Below are 15,906 nucleotides of genomic sequence, written 5' to 3' on the forward strand. Positions count from 1 at the left end.
GAAATATTAAAAGCTTCTCTACTACCCAGATCTCCTGAGCTGAATCTGCAAAACTGAACAGGAAGCATCATGTTCTCAGAATATTCGTATGAGATTTCCTATACACGCTGCTTCCAGTAGAAGACACCACTTAGCTAATAATTTGGAATAATGCTATCAAGATTATGATACACATAATACAATTCAAGATCATCTGTAAAAATGGATGAAGTATGAGAGATTGTGTTCTGATTTTATCTTCACTTTTTTGTCTATTCCTGCTCAGAGCTTCCCTCAGACTATCAAGTAGTCTTTTGGGGACATATGCATTCTTCATCTGACTTTTTAAACAAAACAAAAAAAAAGTGTGAATTGAAGTTCTAAAAGATTGGCATTAATAGGACTGGCCTGAGCCCAGTACCATGTGGGTACAAATACCACAAAGTTCCGTATACAGCTATCACACTCTCAATCAGTTGCAACTCCTGTGCTTCTCAGCAGAAATAACCAATTTTGTCATACAATGTTGTGGTTTTATGCTAGAGAGGATTAGAAACATTAATGAAACTAACAGACTCATTCACTTGTGACCTTAAAGAAGATTTGAACTCTGAAGTCTAGAGAGAGGAAAAGTTACAGAAAAATTATCCCATTCACCAAATCCCCATCTGAGTTTTGCTTTAGTAGAAACTGATGTAATTCTTCAGACTGTTAAAGAAGGATAAAATCATGTCATGTGTTTCACCTATCTGTACAAAGGTAACCAAACCAACCAATTTCTGTATTTAAGCCAAACATAATTTAGTTGAATAAAGCAAATTTGCTACTGTTTTCTTGTTATTCTCTCTCACGCACTAATTTGTTGGACTGTATTGGTTTCATTATCAATCTGGTCATGAAAAGAGTTGTTTATTGACAAAAATCACAGTAAAACCCATTCTAGCTTTGCAGATTAAATCTACTGCAAAGTCTTATATGACAAACTTACTCAAAAGCGTTTGTGGCTAGAGCGGAGCAAGAAAGTGTTCAAGGAACAGAACAGAAAATGTTATTTCATCAAGACAAATATTTTGTGGAAACATTGATTTTGATCATAAAAAGTTGGGAAAGTTTCTCAGATCCAGGATGGTATTTTAGGGCAGAGGGAGTGAAAAAGGAAAGAAAGAATAGCCCAATGGTTAGGGAACCCACCTAGGATGTCAGAAATTCAAGTTATGTCCCTGGTCAGAACCAGGCAGTTTAACTACAGGAGTGGTGCACTCTTCTGTTTTTTAATTTTTCACACCAAAAACTATCTTAATTTTCATTCTGCCTTAAGTGTAAACAGATCCCAAAACTTCAACATTTGAACCAAATGAAGCTGTTTTCCATCTAGCTGTGGAACAATCCACAGTTGTTTGCTTTTTAATATGAGAACAATAAGAAAAGCAAGTTGCTAATGCCCCTTAATGTTTTATGGTTGAGCTTCTGGTTTTCTATCTTTTTTTTTTTTAATAAAATTTTAATCAGTTTGATTCTTGTGAAAGTGATTGGGAGAGCTCCAGGCATTTTCCTCTGATCAGTCTAAATTCCTCTTGTTCTTTTGGTGACAGAAGATACAGAGATTGGAATCAGCAGGACTGCTTCCTTACTTTCTTGTGTTTCTTGCAAAGACCAAAATCTTGTATGCTTGTCTGTGAAGACTTAGTACAGATCCTTTGGCAAAGATCAAAATATGAGTGGGTAGAAAAGAAGTAGTGATTTGTTATGGAACAGTAGGAAGTGCTATAGGATGAAAGAAAGAGGCAGGTTCCAGCAAATAAAACGATTTATAAAAATTAGCAAGCATTCCATGGAAGTGAAACTCAGGTGCATACACAATTCTGTTACAGGAAAAACTTATTCAAAATCCTCACAGGGAACAGGGAAAAAAGTGAGGAAAGGGGGGGAAAAAAAAGAAAAGAAAAACAGTGTCTTTGGAAAGATGATGCTATTAAAGATGAAAAATGGGTTGATTTACAGAATCAAAAAAGTATGCTGGTTATATGGAACACTAGGCATTTGTATCTATTCACTACCATTTGTGCCATTATTGTTATTACACTATTGTAAGCAGGGTCTTCCTTTTGATAGCTATTTCTTTTACAATGTACCATTCACGTTACTTTTTATAAAATGAGGTTCCACTCTGAAGCACCTGGCATTGGCCACTGTTAGAATATAGAATACTGGGGTAAATGGACCTTTGGTACGACCTTGTATGACCATTCTTATGAGTGATTGTGGAGGAGTGGCATGTTTTTATGGGGTACATCTGCATCTCATGGATGTTCAGATATATCTACTGACTCTGAGCCAACACACCTAAGAGGGTGCGAGCTGGAGTTTTAATCAATTAAACCTGTAAATCCCACTAAGAGCAAGGGGGTTGCACAGGTGTCACAGAGCAATATGATTGTTCAGATGTAATAGAGAACAGAATTTGGCCTGAGATCTTTTATTGTTCCTGGTGATACATGACAAATAAAGAACCCACCTTAATTCTCAGATCCCATGTGAGTCAGCAGGGCTGGCAATTAGAAGAAACATTTTTTACTTGTACACTGTGTCAATTTTTTCTGCAAATCATCATTAAGAAACACTAAATGTAGAAGCCCAAGATACCTTTTTACATAGTCACTTTCCAAAGCAAATCCATGATTAAGAAGAGTATGTAAAACTTACACATTTGAACAATCATTTAAAAAAAAAAAATATTCAAACTTTCCATGTATAGATACCACCAAAGCAACACATTTTTTCCTTTCGTATTTGCGCGCGCACGGGAAATGGTTTGCCATTTTTGGAATTACAGGAAAAAATAACTATTGTTGGAGTACAAAAATATCTTAAAGCTAAAACAAATAAATAAAATATTTAAATCTAAATAAAAACTGAAATTAGGCATGCAAGTAATTTTTAACAAAATAGCTGACAGGACACTATCTTAACTAGATAGTAATATCTGTCATCTAAAAGGGTATACAGAACTTTCATAGACTTAAGACGACTTAGACCTCAGTCTATCCTGTGCTTTGCTGCACACTGGGCTACCCACATTTGACATCCTTGCCTGTCAACTGCCCTTCTCTCCAAATCTTCCCATCTCATGTTGAGGTGCTTGATGTCATTCAGAACTGTTCGTTTCCATGTTAGTCATGGTCTTCCTCTCTTTCTTCTTGCATTTTCTGGCCTCCATTCAAGGGTGGTATTTGGTAAGCATTCTTTTTCCACTCTCAGCACATGTCCCAGCCACTGATATCTTCTTTTGTAGATTATTTGTGAGAGGGTGCCTTGTCCAGTAATTTTTCTGACTTCTTCATTCATTTTCTGACTGGCAATAACAGTTGCTTTGTACACATTCAGTTCTGTTTTGAGGGAGATGTTTTTGAGTGGCCAGATATTTTTGAGTCTTCCAAATGCAGCATTTGCCTTCCCAATTCTTCTTATTTCTTCCTTGAAACTAGTACTATCTTGGCTGATGGTACTTCCAAGATGCTCAAAGTTGTCCACATTCTCCAGTGTCTCTTCTTCAATTTTGATTGCTGTCCCTATTAGCATAAAGAGACAGGGTAAATGCAAAATAAGCTTTTAAAAGTGATTTCAAATGTGTAAAATGGAGGCTGTATGCAGGAAAGATTATATATTTAATATAAATGACTGGAAAAACCATGGGAGACTTTAAATACTTTTGTAGATCCCTCCTCCACTTTTATATTAGCTTTTTGCCTAAATTCACATTGATCCAAGTTTTTAAAACATGCAGTGATAAACTGAGTGTATTTAGTAATAAAAGTTCTAGGTAATGCTCTCTTACATCAAACGGGAGTATTAAATTTATACTTTCATTGTCCTAGGTGTATAACACATTTCATAAAATGTGCCTTGTGGAAGGAGTGAATAGGGAAATCTGACTTTGTCGGTATCTAGCATAGCCACTTAGGTAATTCATGAGTTAGACTGCCCTCACCAAATGGGTCTGATTGATGCAGAAAGAGAAAATGTATTAGGGAAACACTAAGAATTTCTCTACTTTGTTTGCTTTTTTCAAAGCTGAAATATGGGGGATTGGCAATGAGATATTTCACCATCCAATAACCAATATAAACTCAACCCTGGTTAAATTTAAGCTATTAGCATTAGATGTCACTTTGGGACACTGTTAGATGAGCTTGATGGCCTCAATCCAGTTTCAAGACGACATTTGTTCAATAACATTGAGCCCAAAAATTATGATCAGGGTTCCTGCCCTGAACAACCTGAAGTCACCTGGAGACAAGGAAGGAAGTGGCCGTGTTGAATTTGGAGACCACAGAACAGATTCTGGCTAAGTCATTAAGTTCCATTGAGATTCCTCTTTTCTGAATCAACAAGAATTCCTTCTGAGACATGACCACCAATGTGTAGTTTCATTATTAGTACAAAAGATGCAGCCTACCTCCTTCCCCATTCTGCATTCAGCCAGCTCTGCAGTTTTCCTAACCTATTGTGCAGGGCCTGAAAAGCCAGCAAATTTGGCCTCTTGGGGTTTTCCCCCAGTATAAGGGAGATTTTGTCTGGTGAACTTGGGCTGGTGGAATGGCCCTATGCTGCCTGCAAGGGAAGAATCGTGTCTGGAACGCACCGTTTCCCATCTACTCTGGGCTGCATTCAGAGACCCATAGAGGTCCATTATAGCAAAATATAAATTTGAACAGTCCTATGAACCCCAGAATCTGGAAAGTTCATAAGGTTACCTCTGCACCTCTACCTCCATTCCTGCATTGAGCTTAGCAAAATCAAAATGGTGATTCAGAGCAGTTTCATTGTATGAAATTATATTACAGGTTGTCTCCACAATTTGAACCTCCCTAATGTTTTCAACAGGGATTTGTGAATACTGGTGCTGGATCATGCCAAAGTGCTGTGGCATTGTGGTGAACATATAAGATGTAACTTTGGAATGTGATAGACACTACACAATTCTGAACACTTATGCCCTTCTAAGCCTTTTAGATTCACATTATCAAAGGTGCCCACTAATTCTGGATGCCCATCTTGAATCAGTTAGCTGTATCAAGCTGGCCAAACAAACAGGCACTCATAATTAGACGACATGTAGACAGCTAGGCCTTATTGTTCATCATAATCAGCATATTTGTTGTAATAGTGTAGTTTCAAAAAATTGAGAAGGGATCCAGATAATTTTTTTATTATTATTGCCCCTAGAAAAAAAGCAGTTGATTCTTTTAAGATGGAAAAATGCCAGCATATTTTACCTCTAGGAATGCCACCTGCAGCATTGTATTTTTCATGCAGGGAGAATCTCATTTATGGACAAACCAGATCCAGCACAGCAAGAATTTTATAAAGTCTAGTACAGCTAATTTTTATGTCCATATAAATTAAATATGTTCTCCTCAGTTTGCATGTTTTTATTTGGAGTTTTAGATTTCTCATGTTTGTGAATATGCTTTTTCCTGCTTAATCTAGTTTAAATGATTGCCATACATTCTACATGAGGATGCTTGGAAAGACTCAGTTATAGCTGGAACAGAATGCAGTTGCCCACCTGTTAGGTAGTATTAGTTAAAGGAAACGTTGCTAATGCACTAACTTCATAGTCAGATGCAGCTGCAGATCCTGCAGTTGACAAGCTGAGCAGAAACTGCAGAGAGCTACCTAGAGATATACTTCCAAATGTCATTTAATTTAGATCATCTGGGAGCTCACATTTTGTCCTTGCTTTTAGCAAATATTCTAACAAGTGAATGTATTGACTTTCCGCTATTCTTGCCTGCTTCCCCTCAAAGCATAAGTCCCTAAATGGATCCCTAGTCAACCTTTTAAAATGATTATGGAATACACATATATACAATCTGTAAAAGCAGCAGAGTCCTGTGACACCTTATAGACTAACAGACTTATTGGAGGATGCATACAATGAAGTGGGTATTCACCCACGAAAGCTCATGCTACAATACGTCTGTGCCACAGGACTCTTTGCTGCTTTTACAGATCCAGACCAACATGGCTACCCCTCTGATACTATATACATCTGGTTTCAGAAGTTGCTGTTTCTGCTGTTATACATATTTTGAGTTCATACCATATTAATAAATATGAAGATACAGAAAGTTGTCTGCCAAATAAGAAACCTCTGGCATTTAGGCACCCTGGATGCACTTGGAAATGTTCTCATGTCCACTGCAGTAAGTATTAGCCTGGAGATTAAAAAAAAAAAGATTAATTCAAATTTTCAAGCTAACAGGATTACTTTATTAATTCATCTAAGAACTCATTATATTTACTGACTTAGATAAGCAGTGTAGATCAAGAGCAGACTATATTGTTCCTAAGAGTGTAACTAATCAATTGACCACTGTTATTTTCAGAAGTTGGGATTCAAATTTTTTTCCACAGATACAGAGGTCCCAATCAAAGAACACCTATTGCATGTGGTATGCACTAAGTTTACTGCTGTGGATCCAAATTCTACCCTCATTGAAATCAGTGACTAAGCTACAGCTGGAATAACAGTAAAACTCTTAAGCGGTTATATGAATATCTATTAGTTCCTATTATTTACAACAAAAATAAAGAGCATCCATTCCCCAAAATGCATTGAATAGACAATACAATACAAGAGCAGCTTTCTGAAGCTAAAACATAACTAAAGAGGAAAAGCCAAATGCCAAACACTTTCACTCATATATACAATACCTTTAGTGACTATGGATTGTGTAGTATATGGGGCCCTGATCCACAATCCTTTCTGGTGGACCCATTGGGTTTTCAGTTCCTGTTACACCTAGTTACTTTGAAGGTTCAGGCACTCAGCCTGTTACAGAGAAGGGACACAACTGAGATTGTTGCTAATGGACATAATGCTTCCCCTTACCCCTGCATAACTAGCCAATAAACATTTCCTGTGAGTGAGCATGAGAGAGAGAGAATGAACGTGTGACTAGGGTGACCAGATGTCCCGATTTTATAGGGACAGTCCCGATTTTTGGGTCTTTTTCTTATATAGGCTCCTATTATCCCCCACCCCTGTCCCGATTTTTCACATTTGCTGTCTGGTCACCCTACGTGTGACACTGCTTACCCCTTTGCACAATAGCTTACATGGCAGTTGAAGATGTGGGGGTGAATTTAGGGCTTGGGAAGAAGGGAGAGATCATAGCATAGACTTAAATTCCCAATCACTGGTAGTCATTTACCTCTTCTACATGTGTGCTTTGTGCTCTTTCACACAGCAGAGATCATATGGTTACAGTATTTCTAGATACTTTTTATAGGTTAGTCAAGTATTCATAGATTCCAAGGTCAGTGGGACCATTGTGATCATCTTGGCAGACCTCCAGTACAACATAGGCCACAGTGTTATCTGGGGTTATCTGAACCCAAAGCTATGGCAACTAACCTCTTTTCCAGGTGGTGTCATGAAATAAATCCATGGGGGATGCAGCACCACCCCAAAATTGAGTCTAAAGCATACATCAAAACCTAGCAATAGTCTAAACAGTGGTTCACAAACTGTGGGTCAGGGTCACCAGGGCTGTAATGGGGTCACCAGGGCTGTCTTAGACCTGCTGTGGCCCAGGGCCAAAGCCCAAGCCACACCGCCCAGGGCCAAAGCTGAAGCTCAAGGGCTTGAGCCCTGGGCGGTGGGGCTCAGGTTATATGCCCCCTGCCTGGGATGAAGAACTTGGGCTTCAGTGTTGTGTCCCCCTCCCCCACCCATAGTGGTGGGGCTTGGGCTTTGCTCCCCCCCCCATCCAGGGCAGTGGGGCTTTGGTGGGCTCAGTCTTCAGTCCCCCCTCCTAGGGTTGTGTAATAATTTTTATCATCAGAAGGGGGTCACAGTGCAATGAAGTTTGAGAAAACCCTGGTCTAAAAGCACCCCAGATAGATATAGTTACCCAAAGTCTGAGATGGTATCAAGTGATTCAGCAGCAGGGTTCCTGTGGCGAGCCTTCTTCCTAGCCACTGAGGAGTTTAATGCCAGTCTCCTTGTTCATAGAAAAACTAAACTTCTCCAAAGTACCCTCTGTAACTGAACTCTTTATGAGTTATGTGCTTTGTCTGGCGAAAATCTATAATGGCCCCTAATGTGTTAGTAATATCCCTGGCAACAGCAAATAATTTATTTTTCTATTTAACAGCAAAGAAACTTACAGACATAGGCACCCAGACCAAGGTCAGTTTTCCACACTTCCCGCTGCTTTCCCATGCCCCAAATCTGTCCTTGTTAGTAACACTGAAGTTTGTGCAGTTGTTTTTGATCTGTCTGTTTAAGCCAAGGCAAAATTTTCTGACTCTGTGGTGTCTTCAATTCTGGTTTATGGGGGTTAAATGCATAAGATCGCTGCGGTTCATGTCAAATCCAATTCTCTTGTAGCAATGGAATTTCCCCAAAATAATTTCTAGATCATAGCTTTTAGAGAAACATCCAGTCTTTATGTAAAAATTGTCAGTGATGAAGAATGCACCATGACCCTTGGTGAATTGTTCCAATAGTTGGTTACCCTAACTGTCAAAATTATATTTTATGACCAGTGATATTTGTCTAGCTTCAGCTTTCAGATATTGGATTGCGTTATACCTTTCTCAGCGAGATTCAAGAGACCATTACTAAATATGTTTTCCCCACGAGGATACTTACAGACTGTCATTAAGTCAGCCCTTAACCTTCTCTCTGTTAAGCTAAATAGATAGACTCACATAGCTCAATCACCAGAAGGCATATTTTCTAATCCTTTAATCATTCTTTTGGCTCTTCTCTGAACCCACTCCAATTTATCTGCGTCCTTCTTGAATTGTGGACACCAGAACTGGAAACAGTATTCCAGCAGAGATCACACAAATCCCAAGTACAGAGGTAAAATAATCTTTCTACTCCTAGTTAAGATTTCCCTGTTTATGCATCCAAGGATCACATTAGCTCTTTTGACCACAGTATCACATTGGGAGCTCTTGTACAGCTGATTATCCACAAATGACCCCCAACTCTTCTTCACAGTCATTGCATAGAGTCCCCCATCCTGTAAGTAAAGCCTACATCCTTTGTTCCTAGATGTAAACATTTACATTTAGCCATATTAAAAATGCACATTGTTTGCTTGTGCCAAGTGATCCAGATTGCTCTCAGTGACCTGTCCTCTTCATTATTTACCACTCCCCAATTTTGGGGTCACCTGTGATTATTTTATATTTTCTTCCAGGTCATTGATAAAAATGTTCACTAGCGTAGGGCCAAGAACCGATCCATGAGGGACCCGACTGAGAACACATTCTCCCAAAGGCAATTCCCAATTCACAATTGCATTTTGAGACCTATCAGCCAGTTTTAAGTCTATATAATGTGTGACATGTTAATTTTATATTCTAGTTCTACCAATTCAAACACCTTACAGAAGTCTAAGTATGTTAAGTCAACATTATTACTTTTATCAACAAAAATCATAATTTTATCAAAAGATATCAAGATGGTTTTACAGGATCCATGAACCCACTGAGTGATGATCATCATCATCAACTATGCAAACCTTATAGTTAGAGCTATATGAGCAGCTAAGTTTATGTGGAGTCCCTTGAAGTTGTTATCCATTGAATTGAATCAAGCATTAATTGACAATTCAGATAATAACAGGACCACTTGGAAATAGTGACCATAATACAATAGCATTCAACATCCCTGTGGTGGGAAGAACATCTCAACAGCCCAACACTGTGGCATTTAATTTCAAAAGGGGGAACTATGCAAAAATGAGGGGGTTAGTTAAACAGAAGTTAAAAGGTACAGTGCTAAAGTGAAATCCCTGCAAGCTGCATGGGCGCTTTTTAAAGACACCATAATAGAGGCCCAACTTCAATGTATATCCCAAATTAAGAAACACAGTAAAAACTAAAAAGAGCCACTGTGGCTTGGCTTAACCATGTAAAAGAAGCAGTGAGATTAAAAAGACTTCCTTTAAAAAGTGGAAGTCAAATCGTAGTGAGGCAAATAGAAAGGAACATAAACACTGCCAAATTAAGTGCAAGAATGTAATAAGAAAAGCCAAAGAGGAGTTTGAAGAACGGCTAGCCAAAAACTCCAGAGGTAATAAAATGTTTAACTACATCAGAAGCAGGAAGCCTGCTAAACAACCAGTGGGGCCCCTTGATGATCGAGATACAAAAGGAGCTCTTAAAGACGATAAAGTCATTGCGGAGAAACTAAATGGATTCTTTGCTTCAGTCTTCACAGCTGAGGACATTAGAGAGATTCCCAAACCTGATCCAGCTTTTGTAGGTGACAAATCTGAGGAACTGTCACAGATTGAAGATTCACTAGAGGAGGTTTTGGAATTAATTGATAAACTTAACATTAACAAGTCACCAGGACCAGATGGCATTCACCCAAGAGTTCTGAAAGCACTCAAATGTGAAGTTGTGGAACTATTAACTAAGGTTTGTAACCTGTCCTTTAAATCGGCTTCTGTACCCAATGACTGGAAGTTAGCTAATATAACACCAATATTTTAAAAAGGCTCTAGAGGTGATCCTGGCAATTACAGACCGGTAAGTCTAACGTCGGTACCGGGCAAATTAGTCAAAACAATAGTTAAGAATAAAATTGTCACACATAGAAAAACAAACTGTTGAGCAATAGTAAACATGGTTTCTGTAAAGGGAAATTGTGTCTTTCTAAGCTGTTAGAATTCTTTGAAGGAGTCAAACAAACATGTGGACAAGGGGCATCCAGTGGACATAGTGTACTTAGATTTCCAGAAAGTCTTTGACAAGGTCCTCACCAAAGGCTTTTACATAGATTAAGCTGTCATGGGATAAAAGGGAAGATCCTTTCATGGATTGAGAACTGGTTAAAAAAGACAGGGAACAAAGGGTAGGAATTAATGGTAAATTCTCAGAATGGAGAGGGGTAACTAGTGGTGTTCCTCCAGGGTCAGTCCTCGGACCAATCCTATTCAACTTATTCATAAATGATCTGGAGAAAGGGGTAAACAGTGAGGTGGCAAAGTTTGCAGATGATACTAAACTGCTCAAGATAGTTAAGACCAAAGCAGACTGACGAACTTCAAAAAGATCTCATAAAACTAAGTGATTGGGCAATAAAATGGTAAATGAAATTTAATGTGGATAAATGTAAAGTAATGCACATTGGAAAAAATAACCCTAACTATACATACAATATGATGGGGGCTAATTTAGCTACAACAAGTCAGGAAAAAGATCTTTGAGTCATCGTGGATAGTTCTCTGAAGATGTCCACGCAGTGTGCAGAGGCGGTCAAAAAAAGCAAACAGGATGTTAGGAATCATTAAAAAGGGGATAGAGAATAAGACGGAGAATATATTATTGGCCTTATATAAATTGATGGTACGCCCACATCTCAAATACTGCATACAGTAAAAAAAGATATACTGGCACTAGAAAAGGTTCAGAAAAGGGCAACTAGAATGATTAGGGGTTTGGAATGGGTCCCATATGAGGAGAGATTAAAGAAGCTAGGACTCTTCAGCTTGGAAAAGAGGAGACTAAGGGGGGATATGATAGAGGTATATAAAATCATGAGTGATGTGGAGAAGGAGGATAAGGAAAAAGTTATTTACTTATTCCCATAATACAAGAACTAGGGGTCACCAAATGAAATTAATAAGCAGCAGGTTTAAAACAAATACAAGGAAGTTCTTCTTCAGGCAGTGCACAGTCAATTTGTGGAACTCCTTACCTGAGGAGGTTGTGAAGGCTAGGACTATAATAGCATTTAAAAGAGAACCACCATGAATTTATCCAGATAAGTCCATTAATGGCTATTAGCCAGGATGGGTAAGGAATGGTGTCCCTAGCCTCTGTTTGTCAGAGGATGGAGATGGATGGCAGGAGAGAGATCACTTGATCATTACCTGTTAGGTCCACTCCCTCTGGGGCACCTGGCATTGGTCACTGTCGGTAGACAGGATACTGGGATAGATGGACCTTTGGTCTGACCCAGTACGGCCGTCCTTATTAGAATTTCCTGTGAATCCTACATAGTAATATATGGTATATACATCTCAAGACTTACCTTGATTTCTTAGTATCAGTGAGAATTACTAAAATGTTCCAAGTTTGAATAAAACTGTTTCATTATGTTTTAGTAGTACAAGTTAAGGCCCTATAGATAGGAGTTCTAACAAACTGGAAACAAATATTCCTCCTCCTCTTTTTTTAAACACACACACACACACACACACACACACACACACACACACACACACACACACACACACACACTTATCCATAGGGTAGCTGCAGTTTATTAGGCACCATTACCTACCTTACCTCCTCTTGATCTACAAATCCATCTTTTACAGACTTATTCTAAAATTCCAAACCCTTAAGTTCCAAATAGCTGCTATTCATTCATTCATGCATCCATTCAATAAAAAATCCTGCTACAAAAGTGTTTCCTCTTCACCCCAGAGCAGTGGTGCACCATGACATTTTTAGTAAGGAATGCAATTCTACACTGGCATGCACGGTATGACCTTTCATGAGCGGTCACACTGTGCAGAGGATATATTTGTTCTACAAAATGTCATCCTCCATGCACATTTGAGGGCTGGACGGAAAACCTGTGGGCACAGCTCGTCAGAAGTCATATTCAGGTCTTTCGTGTATATGCAATGCACATCTCCACCCCAGACTGAAATTTTCCTCCAAATTGTACCTCCCCAAGAGTTAGGATGGACAAGATTCAGTCTTGGATCCAGTCACAGCTTTTCTGTGCCTCAGACACAAGTGGCCTTACCTAAGGCCATATTTATACATTGGATTCAGCTATTGGTGACCAGCAATCAATGTAGCTACACTGATGGAAACCCCAAATGTAGATTAAAACAGTCATAATTTTCATTGGTGGCAAACTAACAATTGTTAGTTGAATTTGGGTCAAGCTCTACCAGTGCTTCAGCTACAGCACCTCCTGTCTGATAGTTAAATCAGAGCTTATCCTAGGAATAGAAAGAATCTATGCTATATGCAATTTACACATCTCTAACTCCATCCATTTCAGTATACTTACTCCTGGCTTTTATTAGTGCAAGCGAGACGAGAATCAATGCCAAGAACCAGCTGTGCTGAATAGGAAGCTGACATTTCCATGGTTACTTTTCAGAAGAGAACTGCACTTTGTGTCTTATTTGTCTTTGAGTATTCTTTACATCTTCCTTCTTATTTTCCTTGATGTAGCTATGTAATTACCTTTCAGTAGTGGCAACAGCAGATGCATTTTGTACTTTCTACTGAGGCAGTGTTCATTTAGGCAGTTTCAGTAACTGCATGTTACCGAGACCCAGAACTCTAGCCAGGAAGAAAAATATAAAACAAATAAGGAAGGAGCACAACAATATTTTAGTTCAGAAACTGTTCTTATCAACTTTCCCCCTGACAAAACAGCAGCACAAGGGAAAGAATAAGAGGTATTTTAAATGAAAGAATGAAGAGTTCCTCACTTAGGAATAATTAAAAGGAGAAAGAATAAAATGAAACACCATTTGTAGTTATAGTTCTAAGGTATAAGAGTGTGTGTATATATGTGTGTGTTTAAGTAGCACCTAATTTCCCTAGTCATTGTTTTACTGAAAATGTAATTTGTAATGCTTGCATTTCACTGTCCCTAGGAACAAGAGAATCAGCAAGGTATGAAAAGTCCTTTGCTGAAAAGTGGAATGCAAGTGACAAATCAAAACTAGAGATGTGGTTGAGTTTTTTTTTATTATTAAAGGAACCAATGATTAGGCATAACACTGGTCAAAGATAACCACCCTGGGCCCAAGGTGTTATCTAATTCCATTGGAATTTCATAAATACGGTGCAGTCGATTCTTAATCCTTGTTTTAGTGGTGTAACAGAAATCAGAATGAGTCCCATATATCTTACTGCATAGACAGATATAATCTATATCATATGGATCCGGTAAAGGGGTCCAGTCAGGAGGACATGCTAGCATGGAGTCCCGTTGAAGTCAATGGTCCATCTACCTGATTTTTGGAGTGTTAAATTACAGAATTACACAGGATTATTTCTGATTGAGACAGTTTGTTTTACTTTACCTCATATGTAAATCAGGGGAGGATATCACTGGTTGTAAAATTATGACAGTTCTGTAGCCCTTACTCAGGAGATTATGGGACTATTTACCTGAATAAGAATTGCAGAAATCAGGTCCCAAAGGCTCAGGATTAGATCCAGACAAAACCCCTTTAGATATCACAGAAATTTATAGCAAAACCATTCATTATAAACTTACAAAATCAAATATCTTACTTGTATGACTAAATCCCACTTCAGTGCTCTGATAATTTGCCCTGTAGTCACAACCATCTGCTTTCTCTTCTGTTAGGCAAAACTTTCAAATTCTTTTTTGATTTAATTCTTAGAATTCTTAGTTGTTGGTTAATTTCACTCAGTTTGGGCATCCAAATCCCATTAATATCATCAGGCAACATTTTGGTGGGATTAAGTGGTGCATAGTCCTTGAGTCCTGTGACAGTGTACCCCATAAGGCTTTATGGGGGGGTGCTTATAAATGTATGTATGACATAACTGGAATATGTTTTGTGCTGTCTGTGCCATGTAACATATCTTCATAAAGGTTATGGTATACTATATCTATTCATTCTATTTGTAAACGTACCGTATTTTCCGGCGTATAAGACGACATTTTAACCCAGGAAAATCTTCTCCGAAATCGGGGGTCGTCTTATACGCCGGGTGCTGAAACCTCCGAGCTGAATCTGCGGCACCACATATGTCTCCCGGGCTGCTGCGGCTGCCTCCGCTCCCTCCCGCCCTGACAGGAGCGTGGGAACCAGCTGCGGCTGCCGCGGAGTGCCCGGGCGGAGGGAACCCTACGGGGAAAGGGAACCACGATCCGCACGGGAGCAGGCCAGGGGCGGATCGGGGCGAACAGCGGGGGGCGGGAGGGCATCTTGCCCCAAGGGGTGACGGCTCCCGGACAGAGAGAGTGAGCGAGCCGGGGACCATCGAGGCTCAGCTGATTAAGACCACGCTGAGCGAACACAGTCCCGGCTCCAGAGACAGCGCTGAGCCCTATCAGCTGCCGAGCCAGTGCGCCGGACGCCGTGTTGTGCGGGAAGCCAGGCAAGCCGGGTCCCCTGCAGCCCCAGCCCGCGGGGCCCAGAGGGCTGCGAACCAGCCCCACATGTGGGGGGAGGGAGGGCACTGCCACGTGCCCAATCGCACCGGACACCGCACCATGGGGGGGGGGGGGGGCTGCTCTAGTCTGTGTGTAATGTGCAGGCTGGCACGGCCCCGACCCTGCGGCGAAGCGCGGGGCGGGGGGGAATTAGCCGGGCACGTTACTGAAGTCCAAGCCCATGGCCAGAGCTTGTGCAGCGCAGCCCGCTCGCTTCCAGGGCTCCTAAGTAGCCAGCGCGCCTCTTCTGGTGCACGTCCTGGGCAGGGCAGCCCGAGCGGCTGGCTCTGCTTGTAGGTAACCAAGGGGCGGACTGGCTTGATTTGGAGCCGACTGTTACAGCTCTGCGGAAGCACAGGGCTGGGAGTCTTATGGGAAGTGCCGCAGGGTGGCCCCAGGGAAGCGCTGCGCTAAATGAGAGCAGAGAGGCGGGAATCCTGCCTTTTAATGGATGAGAGCGCGCAGCCAGGGCCGGGAATAAATGATTCTGGGAATAAACCCAGAGCTAAAGAAGCGCCCTGCGTATGCGCCAAAACTTGTCTCTTACACCCTGTTGGTTGGGGGGTCGTCTTATACGCCCAGTCGTCTTATACGCCGGAAAATACGGTATATAATTTTCTACTTGAAGTTAAGAATATAGTCTGTATACTTGCTTAGTTTCTAAGTAAGCTTTGTGAGGCATTTGGTCAGTTTCTTTAGGAAAGAATTCGCAAGGTTAAGTA

General features: G+C 40.2%; 1 long non-coding RNA gene across 1 annotated transcript in view; it reads right to left on the reverse strand.

The window, feature by feature from the left end:
- Positions 1-1,768: 1,768 nt before the first annotated feature.
- Positions 1,769-15,906, reverse strand: part of LOC135973050 (uncharacterized) — a 75,524-nt gene continuing 61,386 nt past the window's right edge. The window contains exons 2-3 of the long non-coding RNA XR_010589756.1: positions 6,086-6,200; positions 1,769-3,548 (exon numbers count right to left, since the gene is read on the reverse strand). This is a non-coding gene — a long non-coding RNA (uncharacterized LOC135973050). The remainder of the gene's footprint in view (positions 3,549-6,085; positions 6,201-15,906) is intronic.

The sequence above is a fragment of the Chrysemys picta genome, chromosome 8, assembly GCF_011386835.1.
Source record: "Chrysemys picta bellii isolate R12L10 chromosome 8, ASM1138683v2, whole genome shotgun sequence".
NCBI classification, from domain to species: domain Eukaryota; kingdom Metazoa; phylum Chordata; order Testudines; family Emydidae; genus Chrysemys; species Chrysemys picta.